Here is a 26,940-nt window from a genome sequence, read left to right as displayed (position 1 = left end):
GCCCGGACAACAAAGGAGTAGCTCTGTAAGAAGCATTTGAAAGTCCTGGAGTGGCCTAGCCAGTCTCCAGACCTCAACCCCATAGAAAATCTGTGGCGGGAGTTGAAAGTCCGTGTTGCTCGGCGACAGCCCCAAAACATCACTGCTCTCGAGAAGATCTGCATGGAGGAATGGGCCAAAATACCAGCTACTGTGTGTGCAAACCTGGTAAAGACCTATAGTAAACATTTGACCTCTGTTATTGCCAACAAAGGTTATGTTACAAAGTATTGAGTTGTATTTTTGTTATTGACCAAATACTTATTTTCCACCCTGATTTACGAATAAATTCTTTACAAATCCTACCATGTGGATTCATGGATTTTTTTTTTCACATTCTGTCTCTCACAGTTGAAGTGTACCTCTGGTGCAAATTACTGACCTCTGTCATCATTTTAGGTGGGGGAACTTGCACAATCGGTGGCTGACTAAATACTTTTTTGCCCCTCTGTATATTCATGTAACCTCAATAAAAGAACAGTGTTACGGGGGAACGGACGAGAGCAACTGTGGTCAAGCGAAGGAACGGCATTGGTCCAGTTCTCTCCCGTGCACGAGAAACATAAAGAACTACTCGTGTCTTGCTTTGCTGTGTAGCTGATTGTATTGAACGATCCAGCGAATAGGTTTATGCTACAAACCTATCAACCATAAATTTCACACCGAGCCTCGACTCTCACGGCCCGGTACCAAACGACTCACGGACCGGTCCGTGACCCGGGGGTTGGGAACCGCTGAGTTAACACATGAGTAGTTCAGGGCTGCACGTCATTTTCATTGTTAATATCTTTGTGAAAAGCACATTGATGTGAAAATCTTCATGAGAGTCAGAGGCCCTACAACAGGATTAAAGATTCATTTAAAAGAAAATCACAAGTTATTATCATGTGATCATGTGATTTCCTGTGATCAAATGTCCCAGGATGTGAGTGGGCGTTAAGACGTCCAAGTCCCTCTTCAAGCAACTTAAAGAAGTCCAGACGCTTTTCTTTCCAAGCTCCTTCGACAACATCATTCATAGAACAACTTCCAGCTTCTTTTGCTCGGCTACAGTTTGGATGGATTTGCATTTAAAGATGCAACAAGACTAAAATGGTTAGGGTCAGGAGGTCAAAGGTCAGAGCTCCTGTGGGTCTGAGGGCGGCCTCACGCTGGAGAAGGATGAAGGAGTCTGACCTGAGCCAGTGTTTGACATGAACACATCAGCACTGCTGTCAGTGAGCCTAACGACAGCCGTTAGCATCACTTCAGTGTTTCAGTCATAAAAACACTTCCTGTCACTGTGGTGGTTACAGTGACATCATGCAGTTTGTGCTTTGACCTCCAGAGGGCGACAAATCAGCACAGACAGAGAGCTCCATTCAAACTTTGCTGCCATCAGTAATAATTCTTCAAATATAATCATCAGTGTTTGAGCAGTTATGATATCAGGGACAATCTAGACATGTGTGACAATACTGAACATGTCACATGACACACCTTAAACATCATGTGATCCACTCTCAGTCTGCACTTTCATTCATGACTTCAACAGGTTGAAATGAGCTTTGAAGAAACATTCAGTGAAATAAATCTTTCATGGATTCATGTGAGCAGCAGATGAACTTTGTACCAACAACATCTTCAATAACAGAGTCTGAATGAAGCTCAGGTGTTGATGCTGCTCACTGATTGGACGCTTGGTTTCAGCTCTGCTCTCAGTCTTTACTGCACAGGTGAAGGTAGAAAGTGTGACTGGATCTATAGACTGGAAACAGAGAAACATGCTGAACATTTGAAGCTTTGCAGCAGAAATGTTCATGTTACAAATACAGCAGAGCTGGTCTGGGATCAGTGTGTTCACACCTGCAGCTACAACAAGGTTTCATGTCTCCACACGTCAGCATGTGAACTTTACTCTGACTCAGTCTGAGCAGTCAGACGGCATATTTTTAAAGTTAACACATCAGCACACACAGAGCTGAGCCCCTCCCACCTGTGCTGAGTTTCAGGTGGAGTCCCGCCTCCTTCCAGGAAGCAGCTCACCTGTGTGTCCGTGTTTAGTGTCCAGGGCCCTATTTCAGGAAGCCGGTTTAGCGCAAACTCTGAGTAAGTATACCCTGAGTTAACGAAAACTCTGGGTTTTCGGTTTCACAAAGCGAGTTCAGATGAAGCCTGAGTGAGTTACTATGACGACACACTCCGTGAAGCTAACCTGCCCCCTAGCAGGTTTACTTCAACTAACCCTGACCTTCTCCGCCTCTTTGTCAGAAACCTGACTGTAGGAAGTGTCAGACATGGCGTGTCCCTTGCTTGAAGAGCCAGTAGATGTTGAAGCCCAAATTCTCCGCAGAGCTCTCCGCCGGGAGAGAGTGATTAGAGCGCGTTTGGACATTTTAGCATTTCCTGATCATTTTCTGTGTGAACGTCATCGTTTTTCAGCACAATCTATAATTTATTTGAATAACATCCTCAGGCCTAATATTGCTCATGTGACACATCGCGGACATCCTCTCAGTTCATTACATATTATTTGTATTGCACTTCGGTTTTTTGCAAACGGGAGCTTTCTGTATAATATTGGTGACGCTGAGCACGTTTCCAAGGCTACCGTCTGTCGGGCAGTCAGGAATGTTACAGTTGCACTGAAACGTCTCCTGTACTCGTTTGTGGTGTTCCCCGGTCATAGACCCACAAGATTTATCAAAGAGGGATGCCACAAAATTGCAGGTATCAGGATGAACGAAACTTAATTCATGATGTGGTGATACTTGGACTACTACTTAAATTTTACATTTATTCTCACGGTTCCCAGGCGTGATTGGCTGTATAGATGGCACTCACATTCCAATCATTGCTCCTTCAGTAAATGAAGGAGACTATGTGAACAGGAAGTCTTTCCACAGCATTAATGTGCAGGTACATAGTTCCCTGTAGCATTTCAAACTAACAAATTATTTCACTATAATAATGGATGCTAATTTGTGTTCTCTGCACTGTGAAGATCATATGTGATGCTGCCAACATTATCACAAATGTGGAAGCCAAGTGACCAGGCTCTGTGAGTGGTGGTGGTGGAGGACCCCCACCTGTTTTTCGGGCCTCCGCTTTTTTTCTGTTGGCTATAACGGGTCACATTTGAGCATACAGAGTAAGCAAATATGTACTTGTAATGTGCTCAGATAATTTCAATAAGTGCTTACAGAGGGGAAATTAATGTAGCCTCTAACTGCAATTGATTTACATCGGACAAACTGACCAAGCACTATGGCTCATAATACAATTACACCTTACCTGTTTGGACTATATTTTTATATTTCATTTTTACTTGCTGCCAGGAACGTTTGGGGCCTGTTGGGTTGCACCTGCGCTCACATCACGTCACAAAATAAAATGTATAAAATAAAAAATAAAATAAAATATAATAAAATAACGTGTTGAATGGGTGGAAATCCCTAGATCAATGTTTAAATTAACACTCACGCATTGACTCTGTCGGCTATGTTTTGCCATGCATGCACCCTTTCTTTTGCAGCTGAGGCTGTGTTACTTTTTTTCCGCGGAATTTGCATGTTATCGGCATATGCTGCCATCAGAATTTCGGCCTCAAGCGCTGTAAAATACATTGACCGCGCCTTCTTTCCCTCCATCTCCATGGTGACTCGCTTAATCTGTGCTCCACTAATCAGGGCTTTATGTATCCTCGTGCGCGTGCTTAACTTGGGGTTAAAGCAACTCCGCGTTGACTGAACTAATTGTTATCAGCCTTTCTGAAACCGAATATTCCGAGTTGGACAGTTCGGGGTTACTCAACCCTGAGTATCGTTTTTCACTCTGAGTTTTCTAAACCGGCTTCCTGAAATAGGGCCCAGGTGTGGAGTGGAGCTTGTTGTTGGTGTGTGAAGAAACTGTAAGTTTGCTTTGTTTCCTCCTTTAACAGTTTGTCTTTAGGAACTTTACTGTTTGTTCAGCTCGTGTTTGATTTCTTCACACAACAAACTGTGTGTGTTTGTATTTCCGGTCTCTCCATTAAAGTCAGTGTGTAATTGTTACGGCTGTGGCCATGTGTGGCCTGTTTTCTGTCTGTGTTTTCTGTACTGTGCTTAAGACTTTTCCAGGTCCCTCCCCTAATGAGGAGTCGTGAGCGACTGATTGGACCATGGAGCGGTTGACTACCTTCAAAAGGCCGCTCTGACAGCTCCGAGAGGGGGAGAGAGAGAAAACCTCGCCGAGTGGGTCTGGGAGTTTGCAGACGGCAGTGGGGGCGGAAGCTGCTGGGGCCGTCCCGAAGCCTTCCAAGGGGCGGATGCCGTCGGGGGCGGAAGCTCCTTCTCCGTTCAGTCTCCTGAATTTGACCCGGCTGGCCAGGTTGGGGCGGGTCTGGTGACGGAGGATCTCAGGCTTGCCCTTCGCTTGAAGGAGGTGGAGCTGGCGGCTAAGGCTAAGGAAGTCGAGCTCATGCATCTCCGTATTCGAGCTATGGAGCTTGATCATTCCCGAGCGAGAGACGCTGCTCCCGTTCCTGTAAGTACATTCCCCGACCCTCCCACCATAGACCAGTTTAACGCTAGCAAGCAGATTGTTTTGGTGCCTCCTTTTAGGGAGGGAGAGGTTGACTCATATTTCACTGCTTTTGAGCGCATCGCAACCACTTTAAAATGGCCAAAGGATGTCTGGAGCCTGTTGCTGCAATGCAAATTAATAGGAAGAGCGCAGGAGGTCTGTGCGAGTCTTTCTATTGTTGACAGCTTGGATTATGAGGTTGTCAAATCCACTATTTTGCGGGCTTATGAACTAGTCCCGGAGGCGTATCGACAGAAGTTCCGTGCCTGTCGCAAGTTTGACAGTCAAACGTTTGTGGAATTTGCACGTGAGAAAACTGTCTTATTTGACAGCTAAAGGAGTTGATCCTGTTGGAAGAGTTCAAGACATGTCTCCCTGAAAACATTGTGGTGTACCTGAATGAGCAGAAGGTGGGGTTACTGTCTAAAGCCGCGGTCCTTGCCGACGAGTTTGTGTTAACTCATCGTGCTGCACTTTCGACAGAGCGCCGTGAGTACACTTCCTCACCTCGTCCTGTCAGAAGTTATAGGGTTTCCCCTAAGCGCCAGACACGTTCTGCTGCTATTCCTATGTCAGATCGCAAATGTTTTTACTGTCATGAAATCGGGCACCTTGTTGCTGCTTGCCCATCACTACAGCGCAGGGAGCAGATGTGTTTCTTCAATCACCGCTCGTTTCGGGTTCGGTACCGGTTGGCGTGCGCGACCAGTTGCCAGTGCCCGGAGTTGCGATGATTCTGGGGAATGATTTGGCTAACGGAAAAGTGTTTTCTACTCCGAGAGTGGTTGAGATACCGGTGCCTGATATTTCATTATCTAACCCTATCGCTGAGGAGCGTTCCTCCTCTTTTTTTCCTGCTTGCGCGGTAACTCGTGCGCATAGGCGCAAGTACGGTGACATGGATTTATCTGATTCTTTTCTCTGTGCTGGTGGTGGGCCGGAGTCTGAATCTGAATCCCGTGTTCCACTGACGGGCGACTCTGAGGCGATGCTGTCTGTTAGCCCATCAGTGACACCTCAACTGTCTTTGGAAATCAACAAAAAGGATTTGGTTTTGGCACAGCAGAGTGACCCGACTCTTGTGAGTTGTTTTTCCGCTGCCAACTCTAGCGACCAGTACCCTCGTGTTTATAGTGTCGAGGATGATGTGTTGATGCGTACTTGGTATCCGACTACAGCTGGTGATTTGGGTTGGAATGTGTTTAAACAGGTTCTGGTGCCTCAACAGTACCGACCCAAAGTTCTTAGTCTTGCCCATGACAGTTTTTCTGGACATTTAGGTATTAGGAAAACCTATCACCGCATTCTGCATCATTTCTTTTGGCCAGGATTGAAGAATGACGTTGCTAAGTATTGTCGTTCTTGTCACACCTGTCAGATTAGTGGTAAGCCTAACCAAGTCATTCCACCCGCTCCCTTACACCCTATTCCAGTTTTGGGGGAACCTTTTGAACACATCCTCATCGACTGCGTTGGTCCACTCCCTAAAACAAAATCGGGTCACCAGTAACTCTTGACTCTAATGTGTGTTGCTACCCGTTTTCCCGAGGCAATTCCATTGCGCACCCTTAAGGTGAAACCAGTTGTTAAGGCATTGGTGAACTTCTTCTCTATTTTTGGTTTACCAAAAGCTGTTCAAACTGACCAAGGCTCTAATTTCATGTCTTTTTTTTTTTTTTTTCCTCCTGCCTGTCCCATTTGGTTCTTTAGCCATCAGAATTGTTGTCTGAAGACCAACAAGGATACCCAATGGATTTACTTTGCCAAATGGATCATCGTGGCATTGCCGTATTGGTCCATTTGGTCGATCTTTGTTTTTATTATTTATTATATTATATTTTCAGATGTTACAGACGGGACAGACATGAGTGAGAGATAGGAAAGGGAGAAAGAAAGAGGAAGGAAAGGAAAAACAGAAGGGGAGAGGGACAGTGAGAAAGGGGGGGAGAAAAAAAGTAAAAATCTCCTGGATCACCTGTTGAGAGAGGAATAGAAAACAAGCAAAAAAGACAAAAACAAAACAAAACAAAGCAACATACTAAACACAACACCATCGCATTAATCTAGCTAAGTGTAAACAGCAGTAAATACTAAATATTCAATGTTGTTGTGCAGCACGCAGGACAGATGTGCTTCGAAGTAGCAGCCAAGAAAGGTGTAATTTGGGTCTACGAGCAGTGAACACCCGTGTGCATACCTGTGTGGATCAGCGCGCTTGTATTCCAAAGGTTTCTCCATGTAACGATCTGCTAGGGAGTGTGGGGGGGCCACAGCCCCGTCCTCCAGGGTGTGAAGCAGGTATGGAGGAGATCAAAACTCCAGACCTCCAGAGGCCCCCAGAACACAAGAGACCATGGAAGACCAACAGAGGGGCAGCCGCGCCACTGTTCCAGTAAGAGCTGAGGAGAGTCCCAGATGAGGGCTCACCCAGCAGCCGCGGAGCAGAAGCCAGGGGGAGTTGCAGTGACGCGCCCGTGAGCTCCGCCGGCAGCCAGCTGTGCCTGAGTGACCGAGCCCCAGGCCGAGAGGCCGAGGGCACCCCACCTCCGAAGGGGCCCGAGCGAGCCCCAGGCTCCAGGCCCCGATAAGCGGCCGCCAAGGAGTGAGCCGGTGTGTACCTGGACGCCCACCCCCAGACACAAAGAACCACCAACGCACCGACACCTGAGGGAGTCCGCCACCGGCAGGGGAAGTGGTGGTGGGGGGAGATAGGCCTCCAAACCTTGGAGGGCCTGAGGTGTCCCCAGAGAGGTGGTGTCTGATACCCAACCTGACATATAGACACAGACATACAGGCACACACAGACACAAACTTCCATTCCCCCCCTCATGCTCTCATATGCACTCACTCCACACTCAACCAACGTGGAGACAGACATAAAGAGACGCTGTACACACGATCACACTCCCCAAACGTACTCTACAAACCGGGTCTAGGTACCCTTGCCCCTGGAGGGGGGAATTGCACCCAGACCCAGGTGGTGTTACCCTTTTCCCTGCGGTGGGGAGAGGCAGACCACCCCGACTCCGTAGCAGCAGGGAGGCCCCACACTCCAGACCGCAGTCGGACGGCCAACTCCTCCTAGCCCCCCCGCTCCAGCAGGCCGCAGAGAATGGGAGTGGGAGAAGACTCCAAACCTCCCTCCACCCGCTCATTGTAATGTTGATGCATGTGTGTTCTAAGGTGCAATTAAAACCCAGGAGGGCATGGAGCTACCTGCCAAGGAGCAGCAGGTAAGCGCATAGTCCCTCCTGATAGCCCTCAATGTCTACGTGTATTTAAAATTGAGAGGTGGGCAACGACGCCAGGGGTGAGGTGTACACCCTGATGGTAATTTGGACTCCGTGATTGTGCCCACCCCCAAGATCCTATATGTATGTGTAATGAGAGTGTGAATAATGTGAATGTCTAAGTTGTGGGATAAAATTGAGGCAGAGGCAGCCAGAAGGGGACAGAGGGGGGGGTAGCCTCCTCTGCACCCTGGTGACATACCCCTACTCCAAGGCCCTGCATGTGTGGGTGGTTGTGGTGGAGCGGGAAGAGGGAGGCAGCTGGAGATGGGGAGGGAAGGAAGGGAGGGGCAAGTGACCCCTCCCTGGGGCCAGGTCCCCCGCTGACCCCAGTAGGCACTCCCATACTCCGCGACCCGCCAGGGAAAGGGGGCCCAGGCCCATCCAGACCGGGGCCCAGCGCAGCAGCTCCCCCCGGCCCCACAGAGCCCGGGACAGTCCACCCAACCCCACTACAGAGAAAACTGCACCCACCCCACCATCCATTCATCTTCCAGACTACATGAGACAATAGACGCCCAGGCTGAGATCTTCCTCCACCTCTCCTGTCTCTCCCCCTCTTGCAGAGAGTTCCTGAGGAGAGGAAAGCTCCTGCAAGGTGTGACAATCTCCCCCACCAGTTGAAGAGCCCCCCAGGCGGCTCGACGCACCGGCGGCACCCTGCGCCAGGGATGGGCCCCCATACACCCACCCGCCCACATCCCCAACAACACACAAACCAGGACCCAAGGCCCCGAGGCCCGGCCAGGGCCCCAGCCCAGAGACAGAGCGCCCCCAGAACCTCACGCCCATCCCGGACCCACCCAGGGGCAGACAGGCTACCAGGTCAGTAACCCACGTCCGTCAGCACAGACCCTCCCCTAGCCCCGCTGCACGCAGCCACGAGGAAACAGTCACCCGAGAGCCAAAAGAGCCCCCACCCGGACATGACCGCTACCCCGGGTTGAGCCCCCCAAGGAAGATGCCTCCGGGGAACCCCCCGACGCCCTAAGCCTGTCCCTACCCCCACACCAATCACAACAGTGAAGGCGGGACCAAACTATGAGCCCCCCCACCCCCACTAGGTAATGGAGCTGATCAAAGGAGCCCAGAGCAATTGATCTGATGTGGTGGCAGAGGCTGTATCAAGACAAATGTAATCTAATAGATAATTTCTATATTGGTTAGAATTAAGATTGTTTTTATTTTTCCAGTTCATGAGGACAGTTTTCTTGGCTATGCATAGGGCAGTGAAAACCATATGGGCTATATTCTTTTCTGAAGTGACATTATCTAAGCTGCCCAGTAAACACACTAAGGGGGAAGTTGGAATGTTACATTTCAGACACTTTGATAAGTCTTCACATATCTCGCGCCAAAACTTCTGCACTGGTGGACAGAACCAAAGAGCGTGGATGTAATTGTCCGGTGTATTGCCTTGACAGTGTGAGCAGTTGTTGGAAGATGTAAAGCCCATCTTGAACATCCGATGACCTGTATAGTGCACTCTATGTAGTATTTTGTATTGTATTAATTGCAGACTGGGATTTTTAATCAATTTAAAGGTTCTTAAGCATACCTGAGAGCAGAAGTTTTGGTCTAAGCTGACTGATAAATCTGCTTCCCACTTTGCAATAGGAAGGGATATTGATTCATCTAATTTAGAAAATGTTCTGTATATTTTAGATAATAATTTGGGGAATTTAAGAGTAAGGAAATGTGCCGCACTTGGTGGTGTTTGTAATTCAACTTGACTGAGGTTAAATTTCTTTTTTACTATGGATTTAATTTGTTGATATTCTAAAAATCTTTTCTTGTTGATTCCATATTGTTCAACTAGTCTGTCAAATGGAATAAATTCTGTTCCCTCTAATATATGTTCCAAGTATTTAATTCCTTTACAACTCCATTCTGGGAAATTAATCATATTATTGTTTTGTAATATGTCAGGGTTATTCCAGATAGGTGTACGTTTGCATGGGATTAATGAAGACTCCGTTATTTTTAGAAACTCCCACCATGCTGTCAGAGAGAAGCTGATGTTGATACTTTTAAAGCATTCATGTCTTTTGATGTTTGAGCTAATAAATGGTAGGTCTGAAATCTCTAGATCCTTGCATAGTGCCTGTTCAACATCTAGCCAGGGCTCATCTAAGAAGGTATGTTTTGACCATTCTGAGATGAACTGAAGCCTGTTGGCTAAGAAGTATTGGTGAAAATTAGGCAGATCTAATCCTCCTCTATCCTTGGTTCTTTGTAGCGTTTTTAAGCTGATACGGGGGGGTTTATCTTTCCAAAGGAATTTGGAAATATATGAATCCAGAGATCTGAACCAATCTTGTGATGGTTTGTTAGGGATCATCAAAAATAAGTAATTTATTTTTGGCAAGATCATCATTTTTATAGTGGTGACCCTTCCCATGAGTGATATGGGTAAAGATTTCCATCTAGTCAGATCGCCTTCTACTTTCTTTAGAAGTGGGATGTGGTTTAATTTAGTTAAGTCTGAAAGCTTAGGAGAAACATTAATACCTAAATATTTAATATTTCTGGATTGCAGTGGGGCAGAGGAAGAATTATGGAAGGAGCAGTTAATGGGGAGAACTGTAGATTTTGGCCAGTTAATTGAATAATCTGAAACTCTTGAAAACCAGTTTATTAGAGTAATTACCTCAGAGAGGTTGGTTTGTGTGTTTTGCAGAAAAAGCAACACATCATCCGCATAGAGACTGATTTTATGTTCTACGTTCTTACATTTTATGCCCTTAATTGTTGTAGCCTGTCTAAATGCTGCTGCTAGAGGTTCGATAAAAATTGCAAACAGTGAAGGGGAGAGTGGGCATCCCTGTCTGGTGCCCCTCAGGAGACAGAAGCTGGAGGATGTCTGGTCATTTGTTCCGATACGAGCTGTTGGGGAATTGTATAATAAAATTGTCCAGAATTCTTTGTAGAATTCTGCAGGGAAGCCGTCTGGACCTGGAGCCTTATTATTGGGCATACTTATCAGGGCTTCCTGGAGTTCACTTGGCGTCAGTGGCGAATCCAGTTCCATTGCTTGACTGTCTAGTAATTTTGGAAGAGTTACGTTGTCAAGGAACAGATCAATTTCACTTTTAGATGGGTTTATTTGTGGTGAGTATAAAGTTTCATAGAAATCCCTAAAAATGTTCAAGTCAAGTCAAGTATTTATTTATTGTCATTGTCAAGAACAATGAAATTGCGTTTGGGGCTTCCGTACAACCCGTAAAAAAACAAAACAAATACCCCTTAAAACCCAAGTGTAAATATTTAACCCAGTGTGACTTCAGTGCAATGAGACAATCCTTAGCAACAACATGAGAACAAGACAGGTAATGTTCATAGGACATTCAGACAAAGACCTGAGAAACATGACAAAATGCAACAATGCAACCCGTTCAATATTATTGTACTGTGAGATATGATGGTTGTCTATTTAAGAAAGGGGGGGGGGGGGGGGGGAGAATAAAGATATAATGCACCAATGCAAACCAGTTCAGTGCTATTAAGAAGTTGGATATGGTTATTGTCCGTGAGAGGGGGGCAGAGAGGGGAGGGGGGCAGAATTCAGGAGCCTCACAGCCTGTGGATACAGGCTGTTGGCCAGTCTGGATGTTCTGGCCTGTATAGACCTGTACCTTCTCCCTGAGGGCAGCAGGTGGAAAAGGTGGCGCGCAGGGTGATGTTGGTCCCGCAGGATACTGTGCACCCTCCTCAGACAGCGAGTGGGGAATGTTGTTTATTCTTCCAGGGTCATATATTGTGTTCCCCGATAAATCTTTATCAGCACATATAATTGTTTTTTCTTTATTTATTTTTAACTGGTTTGCTAGAAATCGACCTGATTTGTTACTGTGTTCAAAATTCTGCAAGCGAAGTCTTTGTATAAGGAATTGTGTTTTTTTATTAATAGTTTCATTTAATTCTAGTTTTGTCTTGCGTATTTTGTTCAATGTTTCCTGATCTTGGTCGCACGCGTAGGCTTCTTCTAGTGATTTGATGGTTTTTTCTAATTCCTGAATATTTTTGTTTTCTTCTTTCTTTTTGTGTGATGAGAAAGAAATTATTTTACCTCTCATCACAGCTTTCCCTGCTTCCCATAGAACAGAAGCTGATGTTCCGGGAGTGTCATTATAGTCTAAATATGAAGTCCATTCCTTTTTAAAATATTTAATAAAGTCTTCATCTTTAAGCAATGATGTATTAAATCTCCAGTTTTTACTTGGCGTAGTATTATTCTTGTGCATTAGTGTTAAAGATACAGGAGCATGATCGCTGACAGCTATAGGATGAATCTCAGTGTCTGAAATGTCGTTCAGCAGTGAGCTGCTGACCAGAAAATAATCCAGACGAGAGTAGGAGTGATGAATATGTGAGAAAAAAGTATATTCCTTACTGGTGGGGTGAAGGGAGCGCCATGCATCGCAAAGACCAAAGTCGCTCATATACTGTTTGATTATATTTGTGGACTTCCAATTGCGCTGAGTTCCTGTTGTGTTGAGCCTATCCATTTCTTCATTTAGTCCAAGGTTGAGGTCACCGCCAAGAATGAGTGTGCAATCGAGGTGGTTTTTTGTATTGTATTGTATTGTATTGTATTGTATCTTTATTTGTTTCAGACATATAAAACAAAAAACAATATATACACACTACATATATTTTCATTTACAGATACGAATATATATGTAGATATACACACACACACGTATGTGTTCAGATAAACAAAAAATATATAATGAAATAAAACAAAATCGTCTGACATAATGTAACAATGTTTGGTCTGAAAAGGAGTAGGAAGAAGTATGAACATACTTATTAATTCCTACCCCTGCTCAACATCTTATTGATCCCACATAATTCACCTAATTCCCATCATCACATACTCCACACGATACACGAGGAGAACCTATATAAACTTGGCTACCGTGATTGATATAATTTGGATATAATTTGATATTTTTATACATACAATGGGTGATCATCTTTATCGGTATCATATTCTTCCAAAATCAGTTTTCGAAGTATTTTCATGAACTTACTAATTCCTGAGCATTGCTGTAGATCTATAGTAAAACTATTCCACAGTTTTACCCCATAAATAGTGACACAAAAGGTTTTAACCTTTGACCGTGCTTTAAGAATCCTTAGATTCAATTTCCCCCTCAATTCATAGTCTCCTTCTCTGTCATAGAACATCCTCTGTATATTTCCTGGTAACATATTGTATCTGGCCTTGTACATAATTTTTGCAGTTTTATATTTTATAAGATCCATAAACTTCAGTATTTTTAATTTCAAAAACATGATGTTAGTATGGTCTCTAAATCCTGCTTTATTAATCATCCTGATTGCTTTTTTTTTTATTTTACATATTGGTTGAAGTGCAGTTTTATATGTGTTTCCCCAAATTTCCACACAGTATTCCAAATATGGCAATATAAGTGAACAATAAAGTACCCGGAGTGATTTGGAAGGCAAAAAATATTTAACTTTACTTAGTACGGAGATGCTTCTTGACAGTTTGGCTTGTATATGCTTTATGTGAGGTTTCCAGCAGATTTTGTTATCTATTATCACACCCAGAAATTTTGTATCCGAAACTTGCTCTATTTCAACATTGTTTACTAATAATTTTGCTCCTGCATCTTTTTTACAATTTCCGAATAACATAAATGTAGTTTTTTCCAAATTTAATGATAGCTTATTTCTATCAAACCATGTTTTCAGTTTAATCATTTCTTGTGTGACAATTTCCAAAAGCTGCTGTAAGTTCTCTCCAGCACAAAAAATATTTGTATCATCTGCAAATAGAATAAACTGTAGTATATCTGATGTTCTGCATATATCATTGATATAGAGGATAAACAGCTTTGGTCCCAATACTGACCCCTGTGGAACTCCACAAACAATGTCCATACACTCTGATTGATATTCCCCAATTTTCACAAATTGCTGCCTGTCTCTCAAATAACTCTTTACCCATTCTAACACCACTCCTCTAATGCCGTAGTACTCCAGTTTATCAAGTAATATGTCATGATTAATTGTGTCAAAAGCTTTTTTTAGGTCAATGAATACACTAACTATACATTGTCTTTTATCTATATTGTTGGTGATATTTTCGATCAGTTCCATTAATGCCAATGATTTTGATCTATTTGATCTGAAACCATACTGACTATCCATTATTATTTTGTGTTTATCTATAAATTTGTCAAGTCTATTACTAAAGACTTTTTCCAGTATTTTTGAAAATTGAGAAAGTAGAGAGACAGGCCTATAATTTGTGAATTGGTGTCTGTCACCATTTTTAAACAGTGGTGTTACTTTAGCTGTTTTCATTTGTTTTGGGAATGTACCAGTTTGTAAGGACAAGTTGCAAATGTGTGTTAAGGGTTTGGAAATGCCCTCTATCACTCTCTTAACGATTTCCATATCAATGTCGTCAGAGTCTGTAGAGTTTTTTGTTTGTGATTTCCCAACAATATCAATGATTTCCATTTCTTCCACCACCGTTAAGAACATTGAATGAGGATTGCGGTCAATGAGTCTAGTTTCTTTCTCTACAGAATCTGTTATATCAGGAATTGTTTCAGCCAAGTCTGGCCCAACACTTACAAAGAATTTATTGAACTCATTTACCACATCTCTCATATTAGTAATATTTCTATCATTATTTGCGAAATACGAAGGATAGTCTGCCTGCCCCGAGCCCTTTTTGATGATGGTATTTAATGTTTTCCAGATCCCTTTAATATTATTTTTATTCATAATCAGTAATTTTTCATAGTATTCCTTTTTACATGACCTTAAAATACTCGTTAATTTATTTTTATATTTCTTGTATTTATTTTCAGCTTCTGTACTTCTGTTCATTATAAATTCTCTGTATAAGGTATTTTTCTTCTTACATGCATTTTGCAATCCTTTTGTAATCCATGGGCACTCTGCATATTTTTGTTTTTTACTATATTTCTTTACTGGGCAATGACTATTATATAACAGTTTAAATTTTCCTAAAAAAATCTCATAAGCTTTATCAATATTTTTTTCCTTATACAGCATCTCCCATTCTTGCTTGAGTAAATCACTTTTGAATGCGTTTATTGACTCTTCTGTTCTCACTCGTTTGTATTTTATTGTGTTTTGCTGTTTAACATTCCTGTAATTGCTGTTATACACTATAAAAACAGGTAGATGATCACTGATGTCATTAATTAGGAGACCACTTATGGTTCTATTTTCTATTTCATTAGTAAATATATTGTCTATTAGGGTTGCCGACTGTGCTGTAATCCTGCTGGGCTTAGTGATCACTGGAAAAAGTCCCAAGCTATACATTGTATTAATAAATTCCTCTGTCGCTCTCTGCTTGTTTGGATTTAGTAGATCTATGTTAAAATCCCCACAAATGAACATGACTTTTTGATTTGTCCTAATGAATGTTTTATCTACCCACTCCTTAAAAATTTCAATATTAGAACCTGGTGTTCTATATATACAGCTTACAATGACATTTTTCTCTTTTCCCATACTAATTTCTATTGTTACATACTCTAATATATTATCTACCGCCATCGTCATTTTTTCTACCATCTTGTATTTTAAATTTTTATCCACAAACAAGGCCACACCACCGCCATTCTTATTCTTTCTATTTGTAAGATTTAATTCATATCCATCTATTACAAAGTCCTCTCCTTTCTGTTTATTAATCCATGTTTCAGATACTGCAATCACACTGAATGGATGTGTAAATTTGCTTAAATATTCCCTTATTTTGTGAAAATTTGCATATAAACTTCTACTATTAAAGTGGATTATAGATATTTTGCCGTCGACCTTGACAGTTTTGTTGAATTGTTCTTCAGTATGATAGTAGCAGGTATTTTTGATGTTAAAAAAGTTCAGTTCTGGATCAATGTCCTGCTCTGTGAAGTGTGTTTTGTATTCCGTGTTTACTGGTGAATTTATCTCCTGATTAGCAATCCTTTGTGGTAGCAATGTATAATTCCCAGATAATGAATTAATTGATTGTTTCATCCTTGAATACGTTACGCTTTAGCTTCCGTTGTTGTCTTCTATTACCTGCTTTCATGACTGTAGATTGTTTGTCCCGCTCCTTGCCTTTGTAGTCAAGTGACCTGTTAATATTTTTCCAGATCCTGGATGCATTTGATGACCAGCACCTTGGCTTCCTCCGGTGTACCGTTGAGCTTTATAAATATTTTACAGTTTGCAGTCCAGGTGTTCTGAATTTTACCCAGTTTCTTTAGGTATCGTGCTTTCTTCGCTATGTCAGCATTGGATTTGGTTAGATGGTCATTCATGTAGACGTTCAGAGAGTGCACTAAAAAATCCGTGGAAGAATGAGGGTTCATCAACATTTGGACCATATATACTTACAATACATAGTTTTTTGTTCAATATTGATAGTTTAATAATTAGAAATCTACCCTCTGGATCTATAACTGTATCGAGTACTGTAAAATTAACATTTTTATGTATTAAAATTGCTACTCCCCTTTGTCTAGAACTATAACAGGCTGCAAACACGTTAGGAAACTCAGGTGTTTTAAGTTCGTTTAAACCTGTGACAGGTCTGTGAGTTTCTTGTAATAAAACAACATCTGCCTGTAGTTTTTTAAGCTGGTTAAATATCTTTAACCTCTTTCCTCTGGTGCCAGCTCCATTTACATTCCATGTGACAAACCTCAGCATGCCCATAATTGTGTGTGTATGTCTAATGATGTATGCTGGGTGTTTCGTTTAGACAGGTGGAGAAAATGTGGAAACATCCCTTGTTTGTAAATAGAAAGAGAAAAAGAAGTGTGGTGAGAGACTCCATAAGTCTGACTATGTGTGTGAATATTCACTAATATGAACAAGCGTGGCTTGTGTTATGTGTCCTGCAAGTCTGTGCGTGCTGTGAGGCTGTTGTGAATATGCTGCCGTTGAGCTGATGTGTTTGCGTGATCGTGGTGTGAAAATATGGAGAAATAGAGGGTGTTGTTTGTAGGTGAGTGGGGAAGTAGGTGACCACAGCAGTGAAAGACAAGAGAAAGAAAGAAACCACATGAACTGTGAGCAACAACAACAAAAAAGAAACGAAACGGAAACATTCCAATTAAAGCAATGACGGAGGGTGACGGTGTTATATCTGCTATGACATCATACTGATATTACTAGGTTAAACCCATGTTAAAGGAGAAAGTGTGAATGAATAAGAAAAGAGTGTAGCGGGTTCTTATCTGGAGTGCAGTCAATATAACCACGGTGTGGTGCCGGGGTCGCGGTAGAGCTGTCCGTCCACGTAGAGCCAGTCCACGGCGATGACAGCACGGGAGCCTTTCTGGATGAAGCTACGTCGAACTGGGAACAGGACCTTGCGTCGTTCCAGGATCTCTTTGAGGAACTGGTCGTTCACGCTGAAGTCCGTTCCTTTCAGCTCTCTGCCGCGACTCTTCACCTGTTCCTTCTGTTTGAATTGACCGAATTTGGCCACAATAGGCCGTGGTCTCCCGGTCCGCGACCTCACGCCCCCCAAGCGATGTGTGTAATGTTTTCCAACAAGGCCGAGTGTCTCCGCCATTTTCCTGGCTTGTGTGATCAGAGTCCGGGAATCAGACTAAACATACTGAATGTGGCCTGAGCTCAACCGGAGAGCCGCTGAGCTCCAGATGTTTTTATTTACACGGACAGCAGGAGACAGAGAGCGGACTTTGTAAATGAATACTTCGTATAGATGTGTGTTAGATACAGGTTCAACATATCGGTCTTAAAAATACTACGTCACAAACTGTTGGCTCCTCTCCAACAGGAAGAAGTGTTACAAAACACACGAAACTGAAACTCAACTTAGAACTACAGCTAGATCTGAAAAAAGTTAAAGTAGAAATAAAAACTGCACACACAAACTAAAACTAAATTATTGAGAATGATCAATGAAATGATTTTGGAAAACTGATTAACATTTTACAGGAAATGGCCTGTTAGTGTTGTTAGTTTGGCTAAAAAAAAAAAGACTGAGTCACTGCTTTCAAAAAGTTCCGTTTTTATCATAAAATCTGCATTAATCTACGTCAGTCCAGCCTCTGACACCGTAAATATATAATAAATAAAAAATCAGATATAAACTGAAACAAGCAAACTCACCGTGGAAATGAACTGAAACTAAACAGAATTAAAACAAAGTGAAAAAGAAATGCAAATAAAAACTAATTAAAAATTACAAAACTACAACAATCTTGCTGTCTGTGGATATGTTTTGGGTGGAGGTTTCAGCCACCACAGATGTCTTCCTTCATTTGTCTGTAAGTCAGTGAGATCATTTAAAGATGGTTACATATCTGTAGAGCTGAGCGATATGAGATTTTTTCATATCACGATATGTTTTTTTCATTTCAGGCGATAACGATATCTATCACGATATAAGCCAAATAACTATATTTGTAAGATTTAAATGTGCCGTTGCTCACAAGTAAAATGTGAAATAATCAGCAGCTTGTTTTTATTTAAATATTTATTTCCCATAATAAGTTCAACAGGGTAGATGTACTTAAGGAACATGAGACTTTTTCAGATAAATAAAGGCAAATATTGCAAACTACACTAAAGGCAGCCGCTAAAGCGTTTAAGTTTCAAAATAGAACAAACAAAACAGACTAAATTGTCAATCCCACTTAGAAACAAAATATTAATTCTAAAAATAAATCTTAGTTTGTTTTACAGAAGAACAGACAAAACTGACTAACTTTTGTCAATATCAAATAAACTGAGAACTAAAAGGAAATTCTCAATCTCTCCTTGTTGTATAGCTGAGCTTTTCAAACAGTTTTAACAGTTACTTTAGTCTGACAAAAGCCGAATGACGAATCAGCGCTTCCAGTCAGAGACTGAGGCTACGTCTACACGTACACGGGTATTTTTGAAAACGGAGATTTTCCGTTTTCGTTTTAAAAAATAATCCCGTCCACACATAAAGGCAGAAATGAAGGAAAACGCTGCTATGAACATGCAGGTGGCGCTAGATTCCTAACCGTGCAGAAATGTTGGCCAATCAGAAGTCTAGAAGCCTCGGTGGGAAAAAGTAAACAAAGCTGGGGCATAGAAGCAGAACCGAGTACCGAAGGTACCGAAGCATTCGGGCACACACATCCAGACTGTGCAACAGCTTTTTTCCACAAGCCATCCGTCTCCTCAGCAAAAAGGGACTGACTGATAAACACGCACACACACACATACACTAACATTATCACTCAGCTTAACTCAAATACCTCAAAACATTGAGACTGGACTGACTAACCAACACAAAGCGCAAACACACGGACCTACACCACCAAACCATCGCACACACCAACCTGTAAATGCTCTTTTGCACAATATTATTACTAGATATATTATATATTTTTTTTTTTTTGCACTAACTTGTCTTGTAGCACCTTGGTTCCTGGAGGAACGTTGTTTCGCCTCACTGTGTATTTTTAAACTGTATATGGTTGAAGTGACAATAAAGTTGAACTTGAGTCGTATGTGTGGAGGGACAGTAACTGTGTGTATATGTAAGCATTTAAACACTGCAGAGAGTACAATTAACAGTAACAGTATTGTAGAAATTCATTTCACCGAAACAATAACGCGGCGCAGTGTGACGCATGCACCAGTTTATTGTATTTCCAGACTTGCTTTCGGCACAATTTACAGTGCACGCTACTCTGTTTTTTGTCAGACTTGAAATAGCCGAAATACCTTCACACTACGGAACTTCTATGGCTCTTCCGTTTGACAATCTCTCCGGCATTGGAACCATCATCTGTTTTCTCTTCGGTCACGCTCGGTTGATTTTTCTAGTCGGCACACTCATTTCCTCCATTATGCGCTTGTTCCAGGGCAGCACGGTGGCGCGGTGGTTAGCACTGTTGCCGCACAGCAAGAAGGTCCTGAGTTCAATTCCATCATCAGGCCGGGGTCTTTCTGTGTGGAGTTTGCATGTTCTCCCCGTGTTTGCGTGGGTTCCCTCTGGGTACTCCGGCTTCCTCCCACCGTCCAAAGACATGCAGCTTGTGGGGATAGGTTAATTGGATAATCCAAATTGCCACTAGTAGTGAATGAGAGTGCGAATGGTTGTCTGTCCCTGTGTGTTGGCCCTGCGACAGACTGACGACCTGTCCAGGGTGTACCCTGCCTCTCGCCCTACGACAGCTGGGATAGGCTCCAGCGCCCCCCGCGACCCTGAAAAGGATAAGCGGAAGCAAATGGATGGATGGATGGATGGATGCGCTGCCTCCATTACCCGCTGGCTGCTTCCCAAACAAACACACGTGTGGCTTGGCACTTGTGCTGTACGTAACAAGTCACGCGACGTGACGCTGCGGCTGTGATTGGTTCGGCTCTGCGCTACTTAATTTGGATTGGCTCACCTTTTTTTTTTTTCTTTCTTTTTTTTTTTTTAAGAGGACAAGAGCGGCGAGGTCTATCGCGATAGCTTAATTTCTCTATCGAGTAAAAGTTATATCGCGATACATATCGTTATCGTTCTATCGCCCAGCTCTACATATCTGTCACAGTGTTAATTTAAAGTTCTCACCCTTTGTATTCAGAGGCAGCAGGTGGAGGGACAGCAGAGGACTTTGTTTTTTAAAACAAATTTGATTCAGCAGGTCGGCCTCTGTTAACAATATCACGAACTGTCCGCTCAGACTGTTCACACTGAAACAAAGATGGAGGATAAAACATGCTTTACATTTCTCAGACTGAACAAATGTTACTGTATTAAATTGAAAACACTGTTAATAAATCGGAACATTTAAAGATGCTTCAGTCACGGTTTTTATATTATTAGTAAGTCAGATGTTGAGCTTTAGTGATGGGCAGATGAAGCTTCATGAAGCACTGAAGCTTTTCATCCAATTGGTTCATCCCAGTGCAAAGCTTCTTGAAGCCTCATTTGCTCTAGTAGGACACCTACTGGACATAAAAATATTAGTTGGCATGAATTTGAAGAGTGTGGCCTTTTGCACACAGCCTGTAAATGTCAACAACAAAAGGAGTGTGTAAAACATGTATATTGTAGTGATGCAGTATACTGTGTATATTTATACTGGCAGTATGGAAAATGATCATTTGGAAATGCTTGAAATGGAAATGATCCTTTACTGTGAGGTGAGGTGTGGTTGGGGTGTGGACAGTAGTTGTGCTTTTGTAACGTTGAGGTATGGACAGCTACACACTGAGGCTTTGAGCCTCAGTCCTGCCTGTTCACATTTTATTCTGTAAAAACTACATTTTCACTGCTTTTATGACCTTTTTAGTGGGGAGAACATAGCTAGGATTTAATGATTTAACAAATCTTTTAAATCCTTTGTCCTCCACAATGCTAAATGGCTGGGAGTCCTCAATCACCATGCTAACCAGGTCTTCATCTATTTGAGATTGTTCTCCTGAGGAAAGACAATAAAGACAAAGCACAGATATAAATATCACACGCGTAACTTATTACAGTTGTATAATATTGTTATATCATTTAGTAACATTACTGCATGCTATATTATCATTGCATTTGATGGCTCACCTGGTCTTGCTCCACAATCGGTGTTCCCCTTATTCTCATGCAAAGCTCTGTAGTGCCTAAGCATGGATGAGGTGTTGTTGTTATATCCCAGCTCCCTGGCACAGAGCAAACACTTCACCTTGTACAAAAGTACAGACAGCTTAACATAAATTGTATTGCACCATCAGTATTATGAAAATACATCTTCTGTAGAAATTTACATACCTTGTTGGGAGGAATAAGATCAAAATGTTCCCACACAGGGGAGGACATCCTCCTCTTCTTAGCTGGCTCCATTCTCTCCTGACTTTCTCTCCTCACTCTCATAAACCTCCAAACTGTCTCCAAACTCTCACTAACCGCAACTCTCCATCAAACACCCACATTTTGATTGAAGTCTGAGGGGTTTATATCGCTGTCATAGCTCGCGGCAAAGTTCGAACAACTTCATGAACCAGTCACGTGGTACAGCCGGGCAGCGAGGCTTCGGACGTCATCATTTTCAGCTCCTCCCATAAATGAAGCAAGCCTCGAAGCATCGCGGAAATGCCCCCTCAATTACTCGACACAAGCTTCGAAGCCTCGATACAGAACATCACATCACTATTGAGCTTTGACGTGAAAAAAGTTTTGCTTTTTTCCTGGTGAGGAAAAAAGTTTGAAAAAAATCAGTTTTAAGTTTTATATATACATATTTGATTTGTACGGGACTCGTATTTTAATACTAAAGTAAACCTTTTGTCTTCTGTCTGTACAAAATACCAGATATCAAAGTGCGGATGTTACAGATGTTTATATCTATATTTTATTATGAAACAGAACAAATGAACAGTTTAGCACAAACAAACGTTAACATGTAGATATTGTACTAAACTGTAGTGAATATGAACTCAAACTTTGACTTTTAGAAGATTAAACTTCATAGTGACGTGTAGGAGAGGAACAGATGAACACTAACTTTGACATTTGAATACAAACGAGTGATTCTGAGGATTTTTTTTCTCACCTCTCATCATCTTATAATATATTTGCTTATTCTTCATAAACAGTAAAAATCCGATCAGTGGATCTATTTTACTGTTTTAATGGCAGAATGGACAGAAGTTTTATATCTCTGTGTTTATTTTTGAGGGGATCACTGTGTATCAGTACTGTTATAGTTTAATATTATTTCTGTACAACTGCTTGAGCAAAAAAGCTTAAAGTTTGAAACCAGGACTTTAACTTTGATCAGAGTTCCCATAGTGAGTTAAAAATATTTGCACAGCAGCTCCAAGAACTTTTATCAATATTTCTTTGAATCCTCTAAATTTCATTCATAGGTGTTGGACTGTTCATAGGTCTTAATAAAGTTTGTTTCAAAAGAAAAAGACTGACACAGGCTGTATCCCAATTCAGGATCTGCAGCCTTAAATTACGCAGCCTCAACAATCCTCAAGGGCCGCGTACTTATAGACCACTAAGGCCGGAAGTGCGAGGCTTGTGAAATGGGACGGTCTAGCCTCCGTTGCGCTGCCCTAGCAACCATGATACTAACAGCTGGAAACGTGTCATACAGCTTTGTTTGACAGAAATGAAGGAGAAAATCTTTTGTTCGAATACGAAACGAATACTGCAGTTCGTGGTGATTCGCTCTGAGTACCCGTGCAGCACGGTAATTATCTCGAGTGTCTCAGTGTTGATTATTCACCTGACTGTTTGTTAACTGTAAATCTCTGACAGTGAGGCATATGGTAGCAAGTCCTTTTTAAAAGTCGTGTTTGACTTTATGCCTTTCTGTATAGTTCCTGGGATGTTTAGAACTCAAATTGCACTGCTGGAAAGAGTTTATTTTAATGCACATGCTGTTTTTTTTTGGCAAATTTGCATTATATTTATTGGGCGACCGTGGTTCAGGGGTTTGGGAAGCTCATCTGTAACCGGAAGATCGCCGGTTCGATCCCCAGCTCTCTCTGTGCTGGTCGTTGTGTCCTTGGGTAAGACACTTTACCCTACCTACCGCCTACTGGTGTTGGCCAGAGGGGCCGATGGCGCGATATGGCAGCCTCGCTTCTGTCAGTCTGCCTCAGGGCAGCTGTGGCTACAACTGTAGCTGCTTCCACCAGTGTGTGAATGTGAGAGGAATGAATAGCGGAATTGTAAAGCGCTTTGGGTACCTAGAAAAGCGCTATATAAATGCAGTCCAATCCATTATTATTTACGTTTTCCTGCAGTATATAAAAATTGGTGTATTTCAAAAATAAAACTATGAAGACACTCAAAATAAATTTCCTATGGTGGGAAACTATCTTGTGCAACGTTTTTGTATTTAGAGTTTAGAGGGATAAGCCTCTCAAATTTCTCTAACTAGAAATGTATGTAAAAACAACAAAAACGAATTTCAATTTTTTTGTACTATATTGCACTTTTTTGCAATTTATGTAATTACTATGCACTTAATGCATACATATTAATAAAATTTGGACTATAATGGTTGTATTGATGTATAACAACTCAAAATGTTCCCAAAAATGGCTCCACAGCATGTAAAAATATAAAGATAAGCTCTGGCGGACTTGGTTCTATGGTAGGTCTTAAAGGGTTAAACTGCTGTATGGTCTTGGCCACTGTGCTGCAGCTCCGTTTTAGGGTGTTGGCAGTTGTTAGTGGAATTCTTCATTCATGTGATTTCAGGATTCAGTAAATGTGACACGTGTCAGCTCCATGTCATCAAACTCAGGACTGATCTGTTCATCATTAGAATCCAGAGTGATTTTCCTGCCTCCATCAGTCTGTGGAGGAGGTGGAGAGGAGCTGCTGCTCTCACTGACACACTGACTGCAGAATGAGCTCAGCTGCTGTTCCACAGTAACTGCTGCGAGGTGGACACATCTGTTTGACCATAACCAGTTACTGTGTCAACAGCTGTTGGAGGTCAGGGGTCTTTATAATTACAGTGCAGGTGGATATGCATCCATATGCATGCATATCTATGAAGTGCCTTGAGGCGACTTTTGTTGTGATTTGGCGCTATATAAATAAAATTGAATTGAATTGAATGTAGTGTAGAACTGAATTAAACATGCTGACGTTATCTGTTTAAAAATCCTTCATTACAAATATTGGATTTGCTTCAACAGGAAGTAATTATGACAACAATACAAAGGTTGTTGGGTTTGATATTTAGACTGACTTAATTACATAATGGTAAATGGCCTGTATTTGTATAGTGCTTTACTCATCCCTAAGGACCCCAAAGCGCTTGTCACATCCAGTCATCCACCCATTCACACACTGGTGTGATGGCAGCTACGTTGTAGCCACAGCCACCCTGGGGCGCACTGACAGAGGAAACATTCCACAATGTCCACATCAACACAAGTACAGAAACAAACTGTCACTTCTAATTTTTCTTATTAATAGTGAATCGGTGTGTGTCAGTGAATGCATCGTGTGTGCTTCAGGCTCGATCTAGTGGACTGATAGCAGAGCAGCTGATGGCAGCTTCCTCTGCCTCACACTGCTGTCTGACTATATTCAGCTGACACTGAGATGAAGCAGGAAAGAAGCAGCTGATATTTGGACAGCACACATGATGGAAAGGAGGATTTCAGTTGATGTGCACATAAATGATTTGTGTTTCCTCTGCAGGTGAAGGTAGAAAGTGTGTGTGAGCTGATGTGAATCATGTGACCTGGTTTCTAGGTCACATGACAGGTCAGAGGTCAGCGACTGTAACTCACTGAGTGTTAATGTGAACTCACTGAGTGTTTGTGGTTTACCTCTCAGACTGACTGAAGATGATGATGGAGGAAGAGGAGGACAGAGCAGAGTCTGCAGGGTCCAGCTGTCCGTCTGTGAGGAGTGACCGGTCCAAAGATCAAAATCCAGCCTTCAGTGCTGAACCTGGAGCAACGAGGTCAGAGAGCTGAACTCACTGAGTAACAGAAATAATTCTGCACTGACATTATAATCAGTGTTGACTCTGGTTGATTGTCTGACTGTGTTTGTGAGCTGAGAGGAAATGAAAATGAGTTTGTAACAAAAATCAGTTTTGTCCAGTTTTCCTGTAAAAAGCTGAACTCTAATCTAAGAGGATGTTACTGACAGGAAACAACTGCATTATCTGCAGTCTGTGTGATCACAGCTGCTTCAATCATGTTTGTGTCTGCAGAGGTCAGAGGTCACAGTCTGCAGGGTCCAGCTGTCCGTCTGTGAGGAGTGACCGGTCCAAAGTTCGACCTCCAGCCTTCAGTGGTGAACCTGGAGCAACGAGGTCAGAGAGCTGTGATGACTCCTTTACATGTTTGTGTTTCCTGGATAAATATGACCTGAAACATCCTCAGATTGTTACAAAGATTCATTAAAAAGAAAACAATGAAAGAGAAAAGATCCAAATGTTCGACTTGGTCATTTGCTGTTTGAGGACAGTGATGCTCATATCTGTGGGGAAAGTGTGACCTGAGTGGGTTCATGTTTGTCTTTAAAGAACAGAGCTGCTCTGATTCTCTTTGTGTCTGATCTGTTAAACAGTCTGAGAGGTCACACAGAGACCCAGCAGCTAAAGCCTGGATCATACTGGCTGCTGTTACTCCATCAGGACAACACTGAACCACAGTGGTGTGGATGTAGTGGATAAATCCCACCATACTGATGCTCAGAGTTAACCACAGGGAACAAAACCAGATGTTACCTTCAGATTGTGACCTTTGGAGTGGACGATGCAGATTTCAATACAGAATAAATGTTGTTTTTCAGCTGTGAAGAAAGAATCTAATTTTCTGAACTTAAGAATTTATGATGATGGAAACAACATGGAGACTATAACACAACATTTCCACTGTATTCATAGAATGAATGTAAAACTGTCAGACATTCATTAAATATGCAAAATGTCTACAGAAGCATCAGAGGGTCAGACGTGAAGCACTCAGTGATTTTGATCAAATGACTCATCAGTTATTGATCTGTACTACACTGATCTACCACGTTAGTAAAGCTGGTGTTCTGGTGGTGGAGGGAGACTCGGATCATGTTCTGGTTTTGGAGCAGTGATCTGCTGATGGTTCAGTTTGATGAGCTTCTTCAAAATCATCCCTGACATCACCACTGAGAGACTGAAAATTACTGATATGTTCACAATCTGAGAGTTTAAAGCTTGACAAACTTTTTTCAGATAAAGTTATTTGAGCAGAAACTCGTGGATCTTTATCCTGTGTTGATCTAATCCTTCATGGTTCCTCCACAGAGTGGACCAGCAGAGCTCAGAGGTTCCCAGTGGTCAGTCTGCCCAGCAGCATCAAACACAGCTGGACTCCATATTTATGGTCTGTACATGTACAACAATAACTACTGTTACATCTGTTCTGTTCACAGTCGTCTCCATGCTGCTCTTTGTAGACCAGTGGATCGTCAGTGTGTCAATTCAATTCAATTCAATTCAATTTTATTTATATAGCGCCAAATCACAACAAAAGTCGCCTCAAGGCGCTTCATAGATACAGAGAAAAACCCAACAATCATATGACCCCCTATGAGCAAGC

The 26,940-nt window shown here is 42.1% G+C and overlaps 1 long non-coding RNA gene across 1 annotated transcript; it reads left to right on the top strand.

The window, feature by feature from the left end:
- The first annotated feature begins 3,251 nt into the window (after window positions 1-3,251).
- LOC146708697 (uncharacterized) lies at window positions 3,252-25,749 on the top strand. The gene is made up of 3 exons (XR_014920622.1): window positions 3,252-4,542; window positions 25,187-25,316; window positions 25,572-25,749. It is a non-coding gene; the product is annotated as an uncharacterized LOC146708697 (long non-coding RNA).
- Window positions 25,750-26,940: the final 1,191 nt, after the last annotated feature.

Source organism: Copadichromis virginalis, linkage group LG5 (genome assembly GCF_057382275.1).
Source record: "Copadichromis virginalis isolate Kocher_CV1m ecotype Utaka linkage group LG5, C_Virginalis_male_GT1.1, whole genome shotgun sequence".
Lineage (NCBI taxonomy): Eukaryota > Metazoa > Chordata > Actinopteri > Cichliformes > Cichlidae > Copadichromis > Copadichromis virginalis.
This window is presented reverse-complemented; position numbering and strand designations above follow the sequence as displayed.